The following is a 13892-nucleotide window of genomic DNA, read 5'->3' as shown; positions in this document are numbered from 1 at the left end:
ACTATTGCTAGCATTTCATATTTTTATTGTCATATAACTCACCATTGCTTTTGTTACACTTGTGCTTATGTATCATATGTGTTGTAACCCTTTCTGTTCTTTCACCTACAATAGCACTACTCCAACTCCCAAGTCTAAGGCATCTATTCTCAAACCAAAAAGGTTTTGTAAAATCAGAGTATTGTAAAAGAGAAGATTGACTGATGAGCTCTTTTAATTGATTAAATTTTTTATCACATTATGCTGCCCACTTATACTTTTCTCCATCTTTAAGAAATCTTCATAATGGATATGTGATTGATGTTGCGTTAGTAATGAATTTGGTGGAGCTTGTCATAAGACCTATAAATCTTTGTACTTGTCTAACTATCTTTGGGATAACGTAGTTTTTGGTAGCCATTATGTCTTGCTTGGGTTCAACATGATTGGTTCTAATGATGAGATGATGTAGCTCAAGATTTTGAGTTTTTTCATGGCCCATGTACATTTCTTATGCTAAAATATTAACTTCTTGTAATCTACATAATACTTATCCTAAATTTTCTAAATGGGCCATCCATATGGTTGTGCATATTAAAATATCATCCAAATAAATCACAAATACTTTCTTTTCTATTAAACATCAAAGTAAGTTGTTGAGTACCCTTTGGAATGTGCTTGGAGGATTAGTTGATGTAGAACACATGACCGTAAATTGGCAAAGTCCAATTTTGGGGGCATCTTTAAAGCTAAGAGGTATTTGCTAATACTATGACATCCAGTGTGTTGATGTAATTTGAATCTCCTAGTTGATCCAAAAGATCATCAAGTCTTGGTAATGGGTGGACATATTTGATTATTACTTTATTGAGTAATGGGTAGACATCTCTAATTATTACTTTATTGAATGGCATGTAGTCCATCTAGAACATCTATTGACCATTGTCTTTCTTTAATAGCTATGGTTCTACCCATGGGCTAGTCTTAGATGGTTCTATGAATCCTTTATTGAGCATATCTTTAACTTATTTGTTGATTACTTGTGTTTCCCTTGGAGATATTTTCTTCATTCTATTTGATTGGAGTTGTTTGGTATATCAAAATGATTGCATTATTTGCTTTAGTTTTCCTATCTCAGGAAGTAGCTTTGTGTACTTTTGCACCAACTATTGTATAACTTTTTTTCGCTACTCGAAGGGCACTTTTCCACCTGCATTTGCTAAAAATGTTCACTTAATAGAATGGTTATGAATTGTATTGGTTGGTGGTGAGTTTGGAATTTTTAGGATTGTATCCTTGAAATTTAAAGATGCTTCATGACTTTGAAGCTAGTCACATCCTAATGTTAAGGGAAATAAATGATGTGGGAGAATATATGCTCGTTGATAAAGTGTTTGTAATCCTACATGTAGTGGTACTATAGCTTCTCTTTTTAAATGATACAAATATTGTGTGTCCCCGAATAGAGTTAATATAGTCTTTGCATTGTGTTTTTTGCTAGAATTTATGTATTAATAATGATTGTCTAATTGAGCTGAAGGATGCACCTAAATTTAAGAGTGTTATTATGGTTATAACCCTTCCATTTATTGTGACTAGTATAACTTACTGTTCACCTACAATTGATTGTGCTTGAGCAACCATTCACTCAACGGGTTTTCTTGAATGGAAGATAATGTTGTAGAATTGCCTTTGGTAGCTAGGCTTTTTGAATTTGTGTTTGTTTTTCCTTGAATTTGTTACAATATTTCCTAACATGCCTATACTTGTTGCAATAGAGACACTTTGGTCGCCCTTGAGCATCCCACATTGGTAATGATATTTTGTCACTTAATTGTGTATTTTAGATATCAATGTCCATTAGTGTGGGGCAGTACAAAACAACCTTGGTTTTTAATCTTACATCATGGATCTCTACATCTTCTATTGCACCCTCTATCCATTGTGGTATTTGAATTGCTTCATGTAGTGTCTATGCATGTTGATCTTGAGCTCTCCTTGCCATATCAAGATGCAATCACAACCATAGGAAAAATAATTTCATGGAATCTCACATGGGTGGATCAAATAAGTGATGATTTGATTAATTTTGTCACAAACTTTCCAATCGCCTCTTTTGGTAGTTATGTACACTTTTGGAATTGGTAGCTATGTACACTTTTGGAATTATTCTAAGGTTGATTGTGTGGTGTTCTAATTTGGAAAGTGCCTTACTAATGATTGCTTGAATTGTGGCCAATTTTCATTTATGTGTGCAAAGATGTTGGACATAATAGGTTGATGCAATTCCTCTCAAGAAGGTTCTTACTTCTCTTGTTTTTTGTTCAACTTTAGACCACCCATGGTAGTCTGTGGCATTGTCAAAATTATCTAACCAAGAAGGTTCAACTTTAGTTGCAAGAGCTACAAAAGAGTAAGGTCTTACATGAGGATTAGAAGCTACTATATAATGCTATCATTGTTGTTCCAAAAAGGCTAGTACAATATGATTTATGTTGCTCATCTGAAGAAGCATGGAGATTCCTATTGCTACCATTTTCTCCATGCAGTTTGGTGGTTTAGGCTTTGATATATAGATTCTTGATGTACAAGAGAAGTGGGCTTGCCAGAGTAAGCAATGATCTAGGCATTATCACTATCAATTTCTCAAGAGTTTAACTAGAGGAAAGAACAAGGCTAAACAAGGAGTTTATGAGAAATGGGCCAAAAGAACAGTTTGACCTCTCTCTGATTATCTTTATCTCTTCAATACATGGCATTTCCAATTCTTCTTATATATGAACTTACTTTTGTAACTCATTGACTTTGGTTATGTATTACTTAATCATAGTTAATCTCCTATAATATAGTTAATTGCAGGATATCAACCATAGTTAAGCTCCTACAATTTACTTCTATGTTAATTTAAATAGAAAGTTTTATTTTTAATGAGTTAAAATTTCTAAATTTAAAAAATTAAAATTAAATTTATTTAAATAATGTAAGAACATTTAGTTGAAAACAAGAGAAAAGGAAAAACAAAAATTTAGAGGATTGTAATAGCTTTACCAGATGATTTTTTTTCAAGTAAGCTATTCAAGAGTAAAAAGAAAGACGATTTTCATAGGTTTATTTGATGAATGCCTTCTTCTAGTGAATATATTTAGAAAAAGGAGACTTATAGGTTTTTTTACAACTTTACTTCATGGATTTTATCTTTAATTAGTAGATCTGATTAGTAGCAAAGGTGCCTTAAAGGTTCTCTCATAGATTTACTTGATGAATTTATTCTTTAAGTAGACGTAGACATATTGGGAGAAAAGGAGACTTAGAGGATAAATCAATCCAAGAGAGGCTATAATTTATTGTTTTTTGATAGGGTTAGTCAATGAAGACTTGCACTATAAGATATAAGCTTCATATCGACGTTCAAAGCAACGAAAATTTTCATAAAAAAATTTACCCCCGTCGTCGCAAAAAACGTCAGTATTAGCGATGCCATAAAACCATTGCTATAATTGTCCCTATCAGCATCCCACTTGTGACGCTGATAGGGACGCAAATAGCGATGCATATAGCGACGATTTGCAATGCTAATAGTGACGCATGCATTAAATTTGCGATGCTAATAGCGATGGTTATATGGAAAAAAAAATTTGTGGGAGGGCCTTGCCACAAATAACACTATGTGTTTTATTTGGGCCATACAAAAGAGTTACAGTAAAGTGTACAATGCTCATCAAAATGAAGGCAATGTGTAATTGAATCCATAAGACCGATACATAAAATAAATACAAGATCACGTAATGAAAGCGAAGATAGAATCATGGCAAGATACAAAGGATGATAATAACATAGTGCATAGAAAATGCTTACATAAATCACATGACCAAAAAAGAAGAGGACGTGCGCTCCACGGATCCAAGGGTGAGCTATAGATCCTCGCTTGCCATTAGAAAGCTCGTCCTGCCACAAAGGAGCATCAAATGGACTTTGCAAAAAAAGAAACAACTATACATCAGCCCACCATATAATAATGCATTTTATTAAAATTAGTAACTACGGACAAGAAAGATAAGTGACTTAGTGGGCCACCGCATTCATACAATAGGTCGATCAATGTAATGAGACCATGTCTCTCTGCATATCGAGTCTCTAGGCCGATGGAATCACGGTTAGTAATGCAATGCTACAAAGAAAACAAAATACAAGTGTTAGAAACATGTTGTCAGTACAAGGGATATTGCAAAAAAATAAGCAAGCAGAACAAAAGAAAAACTTACAAAGTTCTCCAGATAAGTCCTGTGGCCACCACTCCCAAGATGATAGACCACTCCTGCCTCCATTCATGCCTTGGCCACCTCGCACTACTATCTCCAACGTCTTAGAGAATCTATAGCCTCCTCCTTGAGTTGGCATCAGTCATCTACGTCTAGCCACTCGATCTTTGAGACCCCACTCTTAAGTGCCCTCATCATTCATGATGACGGCTCTTGTCCTATCATATACAAGGTATCCATACCCCTCTGGGGTATGCCTAAGATGTGTCCTCTCCCACCTACAACCACACTCTTGGGCATATCAAGGAGACCCCTGTACATCTGGTGTACCTATGGAGGTAGTATCTCTCAGATTAGCACCCATAGGGGTACCACCTATGGATGGCTATGGAGTGACTAGAGTAGACGTACCCACAGGTGTGACAAATCCCATGGGTGACGCAACTCTAGCAGAACGACGAGACGGAGACACTGCATTGGTACCTCCACAAAAACCACCTGCGCTACGCTCTCTCGAACCTTCACGAGAGTGAGGAGTAGCACCTGTATCTCGAGCCAAGCGCATGCTCACTATATCCACGTCTCTGTAGCATCCCCTAGAACCACTTCCTCCATCCGTCCCAAGTCTAGAGCATCGACCTCATCTACTAGAAACCGAACCATCAAAGCGTACCGAAGTAGATCTAACAAAACAGCCAGATGGTGTCCGAGACAGCTCCTGGTTCGCCATATCTCTGAATCGAGCCATCTGATTTGGAGACATACGTGTGAAGATCTTCTATAGCTCCTTGTTGCTCATCTGTCGACTCATCATGCGGATCCAAATATCCACAAATGTCACCTGCATAGATAAAAATTAATGTTAACATAATCAATATAAATCAAGCAAAGAACGGTAATATAAATCTTTAAAAAATGATCTTACTTAAAACACATATATTATGTACCCGTATAAGCGATTCATCAACGAATTGAGTAGGTGGATACTCCAAGTATGAAGTACCCTATGGTCCCATGTCAATCTCATGACACAACTCTGCATGCACTAGAAGGTCGATAGATAGGTTACCAAAAAAGGATGAGTCCACCTCATTCTCAAAAATTTCTTAGACTCTTGCATTACCATCATTGTTACCCGATTCTGGCTCCTCTACATGCTCCAACCTTTGGCGGGCTCCACCCCCTGCAATATTGACCCCTCTATTTGCATATTGTCCTCATCTACATTAGGAACATTACTTTCATCATATACTCTCACACTTTGGGGACCCGAAGGTACAACATACCACCATCGAGGTTGTCGGGGTTTTGGATAGAAAATTACATGTTCAAAATCACGTATAAGAGAGATTTAACTTTTGTGACATGTACCATGTCATAATAAAATTTAAAAAAACATGAGTTCATGCACTTGTTCACAATGGGTTGGTAATACAAACATGTTGCACAAATCCATCCATCTTTCTTCATAATATATTTCGAGAAATTTAGATGGACCTCGTCGAACTGTTGTCCTAGCTCCTTCAAGTACCACTTTGAACCACTGCACATCGAATAGGATCATGGAGAAGCTATGGTAATCCACCGTGATAATACTTTGCAACTTTCCAAAATACTCCATCTCATCTATAACGGTGTTTGGATCCGTTGCTTGTCGTTGGCTCTCTTGCTCGAACTTTGCCATGATACCAAAATTTATTGTGGAGCACATTTTATTGATACGCTCCACGCGGAAATGCTGTCTATGCAACCACGTCACACTATATATTTTGTATTGTACATTGAAATAGTTAATTAGTTGTCGCATATAAAATCTAGATACGACAAACCCTAAACACGTCATCACCTTTGGACTACATCCCCTCGAGAATTTCCACTCCTTAGTTGAGACCTCTGTTCCTTCGCAAGACGCTGCGGTTAAAGCTCCATGCAACCATCGCGTTGACATAAACCATGGCATCTTCTCTATGCTCTCAGGATATCAAATCGGTTGATGGTGCGTACTATGTCGAAATTGAGATTGCGCTTCTTCCCAATCTTTCCAGGCTTGCTCGTACCTAGCGAGCCACATCTCCATGGAGGAATGGTGCAACATAAAAAAGCGATTCACTTTCTCCTCCATTGCAGCATCCATTATTTTTTCTACCCCATTTCCAACCACCACATCTCTAGTCAATCTATCATCATCCTTCAATCAGCAACCATAGCATACTATTGTCCGAATCCACTGTTGGTAGCCACTGTGAAATATGCACTGATGCCGCAGACACCAACCAATGTTCAGCCATACTACCTTGTCGCCAAGCTCATTGTCACACAAAGTCTTTCAGGGTTTTCATGAAGTGCTCCAAGAAGAACATCCATCGCATATGGACAGGTTCCGCAATCTCCACTTCCTCTACAAGATGCACCAGGAGGTGGGTTTGTATCATGAGTATGCTGATTGGCGAGCGACTTATTGCAGGTGCAATGCTGGAGCAAAGAGGTAATAACATTGTGCTTTGAAGTGATAGGGAGGAGTGTCTAGAGCAAAGGAAGAGTTTTCTAGAAGAAAGTATGAGCTGAAATGGCCTAGTTTGAGAGATTCAAGTCCTCCATTGAAGGTGAGTGGCTATGGAGGTAGGTGAGAGATTCAAGTCCTCCATTGAAGGTGAGTGGCTATGGAGGTAGGTGAGAGATTCATGGAGAAGTGGAGGGAGCTAGAAATTCAAAATGGAATGACCCAACCAGTGGCCTAATGACTCATTAACTTGAAACCTGCTCTGATGCCACGTTAAAATATTGAGGATGCATGCTAAGGAGGATCACTAATGAGCAAATAGACGATCATAATAACTCATAAATAATGACAAAGAAGAACAAGTGATATTATCCAAGCATAATGCAAGTACAACTAATGATAATGACTGATGAAATGAGTGTTGGATGAGTGCCTTTTATAGGCTTACAGTAGGTGGTCTTGGTAGGTGAGGAAAGGTGGAAAGTGACTATGATATTCACCAATTGTGGTTTTAAGAAATCGTGCATAAATGACCTAGTCTAAGGCTTTATTTGCAATGTGTTTCTTTGTCTTTTTTGTTCCTTGCAAAGAGGCTCTGGTGGATGTGATTGCACATTTCCCAATAGTATGCTCTCTCTTCATTCTTATCACCCTCATCTCTCGCTCATCATCACCAATCTTTTCCCTCTGCCATGTTGCCTCTAAAATGGAAAGATGTATCGGTCATTCTCTCAGAATTTGATACAAAGAACTTTGATGAGTATAAGCAACTAGATGTATGCAACACTCAATTAGAAATACATCACTAAAATGATAGAAAAAAAAAGCCACTACAAAGAGATACATGTATATAAAACACGTTTGCACCACGATGAGATGTATAAAATAGATTTGTGTTGAGATGGCAAGCTCAACAAGTGCGGACATGATGATGGAATGCCTGGCTAGATGGGTCCACATGTCTACAATTAGCACCTCGGTAGGCATTATGATACTCACATGACCATTGAATTATCACTTATATATTTTGTTTGTTACACCTACCTACAGTTGGCAAGTTGGCAAAGATATAGTGCTAGTCAATTAGTATCCTTTGTTATACAATGTTTGACTTAGTAGGCTACTTTCCTTTATGTTGTATCTTATCTATACTTTGTGTACATTGTATAGTGTATGGAAGAAAATGAAGAAATCAGCAAGAAAACGTTTTGGCCTTCATCTCTCTTCTTATGTTCTTGAGTGAGCTTCCCCTTGTGTATATAGTGTGTCTTTTGCGCAACAGCTCAAGCAAGTCTCCCCACCACACGATTCTTGGTATGGTATCTGATTCACGCCACTAATAGAGGCTGATTTTGAATGCTTAAGTGAAGGAAAAGAAGCAAGGTTCGAGCAAGCAAGCAACGAGTAAGAAGCTCTCCCATTCTTCCACTCTTTCTCTTGGATAGTGCCTGTGGAGGTATCAAGAGCAGGGTGGAGTGAAAATATTAGATTGTTGTGAGATTTGGTGTGTGAGCAAAGCACTATATATTATGTAGTTTTTTTGGGCATCTGAGGCCATTTCAAGCCCCATTTTAGATCCGTAAGGTTGCAGACAATAGTTTCAATGTACATTGTGATTTCGACTGTGTTGACCGAAAGTGGATGCACAAGTTACAAATTTTGAATTTGTAATTTTTGAGGTATTTTTTAGGAAGTAAACATAAGGTTTATCTGCAAACATGTTGCGAATTATATGTACTATTGAGCAATTAGTAAAAAAGGTTGCTAGGTGTATTACTGTGCACTTGTTGTGAAAGGTTGCAGAAGACTAGTTTGCTGTGTTGTATCCTTTTTTATGATAATGGTAGAGAACAGTGGAAATCCCATTATTGAGAGGCTCGAAAAAAATAACTACCCTTCATGGAAGTTCCGTGTGATGAACTTTCTCATTGGAAAGGACCTTTATGAGTTTTTTTCAGGTGAAGAAAAGGAGCAAGAGCTGGGTATCCCTCCGACTGCAGATGAATTAAAGGCATGGAAAGAATGGAATGCAAAAGTAAAAAAGGGTGATGTATTGGCTATATGTAGTCATTGATAATACTATATTGGGACATATTAGGAATACAAAAACTTCACATGTAGCTTAGACACTTTTTGAGAACATATTTTCAGTAAATATAAAAGCACAAAAGATTCAACTCAAGCAAGAGTTGAATACCTTGAAGAAAGGAAAGATGTCTGTCACAATGAGTATGTTTTGAAGGTGAGGAGCATTGCAGATGCTTTAGCAAAAATTGATGCAATGACTGATGATGATGATTTAATTCCACCCACTTTGAGTGGCCTTAATAATGAGAAGACATGGAAATCATTTATTACTTCAATATACGTACTAAAGCTATTTCCAGATTTTGATGAGCTGGTCTCTCTCATGATTATACCTAAGAGATCAATATGTAGGGTGGCTCATCTGAAAGAAATGGTGAATAGGTCTAAGCATTTTACTCAATTTCAAGAAGGGAACTAGCAATCAACAATTTGGTGAAATGCAGGTTTCAAGGGACCAAGGAAACTTTAGAGACAAGGTGAGATCTAGAGGAAGAGGTGGATGGCAGGATGACGGAGGTTCTGAAAATTTTGTTATTGTTTGCTATTATTGTGGAAAAATAGATCATATTGCAGCCCATTGTTATGCTAAGAAGGATGATATTCGTAGTGGTAAATTGTAGCAAGGAAACTATGCATCGTCTTCACAACAGAATGAAGACAAAAATGAGTGTTTGTTTGTTATGCAGCATATAATGAATGTAGTTACAAGAAAGGGGACACATGATGATGTATGGTATGTCGATTTAGGTGTATCTAGTTACATGACCAGTCATGTTGAATGGTTTGGAGAGATGCAGGACTTACAAAATCTAGGTTATGTGGAGATGGCTCATGCCACCCAATTTCACACATTGGAAGGGTTCCCTTGTCCTTGCATGATGGCCAGAGAAAGAGTCTAACAGATGTATTACATGTGCCATCAATCACAAAGAATCTAGTGTCTATTGGCCAAAATGTAGAGCAAGGGTTGCATGTTTGATTCAATGCAAAATGTTTTTTTGTAGAAGACTTTAATGATAATTGCAAGTTGGTCGCAAAAGGAAGTAGAGTGGACCGCATATTCACTTTAGATGCTGGAATTCATGCAATGGATGCTGCTATGTATGCTAAAGGAAAAGGAGTGGTTGTAGACATTGAAATATGACATAAACGTATTGGACATGCAAATGTGCAAAGGCTAAAATTAATGCGGTCCAGAGGATTGGTTACAAGGTTGGCTTCTTTTAGAGTTGTAGAATTTCATCAAGTTTGTGAAGCATGCCACTTTGGTAAGCAAGTGAGACAACCCTTCTTGCATGACAAAGAAGTGAGCAAAAATATACTTGATGTAGTGCATACAAATATTTGGGGGCCTACATAGAGTGTATCTCTTGGTGGCAGCAAATACTTTGTCACATTTATTGATGATTGCTCAAGGAAGCTATGGGTATATTTCATGAAGGAAAAGAGTGATGTATTTGAGCACTTCAAATCTTTCAAGGTAACTGTTGAAACTAAAATAGGCTTGAAAGTGAAGTTTTTGAGATCAGATGGAGGGGGAGAGTACCTCTCTAATGAGTTTAGTGGCTTCTTAAGGACGCATGGGATAAAGTGGCAATTTACTTGTAGATGTATCCCATAGCAAAATGGGGTTGCAAAAAGAAAAAATAGGCATATTGCAGAAGTTGCACGGGCATTAATGGATGAAAAGAATATGCCAAAACATTTTTTATCTGAAGCTATCCATAGTGCTATCTATATTATGAATAGAACTCCCACAACTAAAGTTCATGGGATGACTCCCGAAGAATGCTTTACTAGCAAGAAGCTTGATGTATCACACTTGAAGGTATTTCATTGTGTTGCATATGTTCATGTGCCAGATGAGCTATGAAAGAAGCTTAATCAAGGATGAAAAATGTATTTAACACCATATTAGTGAATTTGGAAATCTCCCAATTTCCATTTTTGAAAACTAAAAAATAGGGGGGTGGATGACATATTTGTAAGTTTCTCAAAACCCTATCATGTGACCTATCATTGGAAATCGCTTGAAAAATGGGATCTAAAGGGTCATAAAGCGCTAATTTTGAGAAATGGTATTCAAGTTATGGAAAATCCAATTTTTTGACCACATGTCCCAAACTTATGGGAAATTCCCATATTCCCCAATATGGTGTTCTTTTTATTGGATACTGTTTAGAGCAAAAAGGGTATCATTGTTATAACCTTGTCACAGGTGAGTTCAGAGTGAGCAGGGATGCTATTTTTTATGAGATGACCAGTTGATATACACCTGTTGGTGATGTATTAGATGATGATAATGATCATGATAGCTATGTTCTGAAAGAAAAGTAAGAATCAAGGAGTCTTAGTGGACTAGAAACATCATTTGGTACTATACCTACAGCGAGCCCTTAGTTTGGGAGACTAAGAAGTAGCCCCACATCTTCAGGTGGATCTATAAGTGTTGTAGGAAAAAAAAGAAAGAAGAAAGTGTTGGATGGTAATGATGCATCTATTAGTAATTTGGGATTTGATGGGGATTCTAGTGGTTTAGAGAGTTTGGATGATGAGTTTGGTATTTCTTCAGTCATAACACTAGGTGTACAGAGAAATCATAGTAATATAAAGACTCCATTGAGTGATCCAGTGGTACACAGGTCTAGCAAGGTCAGATACCTTGTTAAAAGATTTGGTTTTGCAGGTTATGCAACTCACCATTATGCTTATATGGTGAAACTAGTTGAGGATGTTGAATCCACTTGTTTTGAGGATGTTGTTGGTCATGTTCATTGGGATGTAACAATGGATGAGGAGACGGCTGCATTAGAAGCCAATAAGACTTGGGATTGGGTACCCTTGCCTAAGGGTAAGAAAGCTATTGGCTATAAGCAGGTTTACAAAGTCAAGCATAATGTAGATGGTTCCGTTAGCAGGTATAAGGCTAGGCTAGTTGCAAAAGGCTATGCTCAAACATATGGCATAGATTATGAAGAGACATTCAGTCCAATTGCTTGGATGGCAACTATTAGATGCCTAATTACCTTGGTGGCAGAGCCAAAGGTTGTAGTTTGCAACAAATGGATGTTAATATTGCCTTCTTGCATAGTGAATTGCAGGAAGAAGTGTATATGGAGAAGCTAGTAGGTTATGAGAATTTAGAGCATCCCACATATGCATGCAAGTTAAAGAATGCGCTTCATGAGCTAAAGTAAGCACCTAGAGCATGGTCTGACAATATTGGAGAGTATCTTTTCAATATTAGATTTTGTATTTCCAATGTTGATCACTCACTTTATCTAAGAAAGGGAGATGTAGGTTTGGTAATCATAGTCATTTATGTGGATGACTTGATTATTACATGTGACAGTGACAATGGGATTGCTAAAGTTAAGGACTTCTTGAAGAAGAAGTTTGAGATGAAGAATTTGGTTGAGTTGAGATAATTTCTTGGTATTGAGGTGATCAAATGTGATGATGGTATATGGCTATCCCAAAGGCAATATGGCTTGGCTATGTTATCAGAGTATGTTATGACAGCATGTAAGCCTCTTTCAGTACCATTGGAGCAAAATGTGAAGTGAGTGTTGATGTTGGGGATGAGATAGAAGACCCTACTATGTTTAGGAGGATAATAGGGAGTTTGGTTTACATGACTATCATAAGGCTAGACTTGAGCTATGCTATTGGCCTTGTCAATCAATTTATGAAAATGCCTAGAAAGCCTCATTTGGATGTAGTTAGATGTATATTGAGGTATCAGAAGTTCACTTTACATTATGGACTTTTTTATGAGGCAGGTAAGGATGTAGAGGTCTTTGGATTTACAAATGTAGATTGGGCTGGTAGCATGTCAAATAGAAGATCTACTAGTGGATTCATGTTTTCCCTTAGTAGTACAACAATTACATAGAGCAGCAAAAATAAACCTACAATTTCTTTATGGAGTACAGAGGCTGAGTATAGAGGTGCTCCTACAACCGCATGTGAGGTGGTATAGCTACAAAAGTTATTAGGTGACTTGGATGTGCAGGGAGATGGTCCATTTGTCATTCATTATGATAACATAAGCAGCATATAACTAGGTAGGAATCTAGTGGTCCATGCTAGGACAAAACACATTGAGGTGCACTATCACTTTGTGAGAGAGAATGTACTTGCAAGAGAGATTGACTTGGTATATGTCAGCACATAGGATCAGATAGCTAACATTTTCACCAAGGCATTGGGTGTAGAGAAGCTTCGAAAGGAATTGGGTGCAGAGAAGCTTCGAAAGTTTCAAAGCTTACTTAGAGTTGCAGAGATAGAGTTGAGCTTGAGGGGGAGTGTTGAGATGGCAAGCTCAACACGTGTAGACATTGATGATGGACCGCCTGGCTAGATGGGTCTACATGTCTACACTTAGAACCTTGGTGGTCATTATGATACTTACATGGCCACTAACTTATCACTTATTATATTTAGTTTGTTACACTTGCCTACAGCTCCAAAGATATAGCGCCAGTTGGTTAGTGTACTCTGCTATGCACTATTTGACTTAGTAGGCCACTTTCCTTTATGTTGTATCTTATCTATACTTTGTGTATGTTGTATAGTATGTGAAAGAAGAAGAAGAAATCGGCAAGAAAATATTTTGGCCTCCATCTCTCTTCTTGTATTCTTGAGTGAGCTTCCTCTTGTATATATAGTGTGTGTTGGGTGCAATAGCTCAAGCAAGTCCCCCCGCCATGCGATTCTTGACAATTTTCACCATGGAAACCTTACAAAATAAATAATATGTTAATACGCAATGAAAGCTAATAATTAACAAGTTAACAAGTTAATATACAATGATAAGTCAACAACTAACATGCAATAGAATAAGATAATATGAAAGACAACTTTACACCATAACTTGCCAACACACGTAATAAGTCAGCACACAATGATAGATTGCAATTCCTTAAGAGATTGTATGTCATGGACTATATAGTTAATATGTGTTGCAAAAAGGATGGGCTAGGTTATTCAGAGAGGGTGGGCTAGGTTGTTGAGAGAGGTAGGGCAAGGCCAAGCTCAATGAGTAGCCTTTAAGTCTTTGCAAG

This window comes from Lygodium microphyllum, chromosome 11 (genome assembly GCF_053477565.2).
Source record: "Lygodium microphyllum isolate KBCC chromosome 11, Lygodium_microphyllum_v1.1.10, whole genome shotgun sequence".
In the NCBI taxonomy this organism is placed as follows: Eukaryota; Viridiplantae; Streptophyta; class Polypodiopsida; order Schizaeales; family Lygodiaceae; genus Lygodium; species Lygodium microphyllum.
This window is presented reverse-complemented; position numbering follows the sequence as displayed.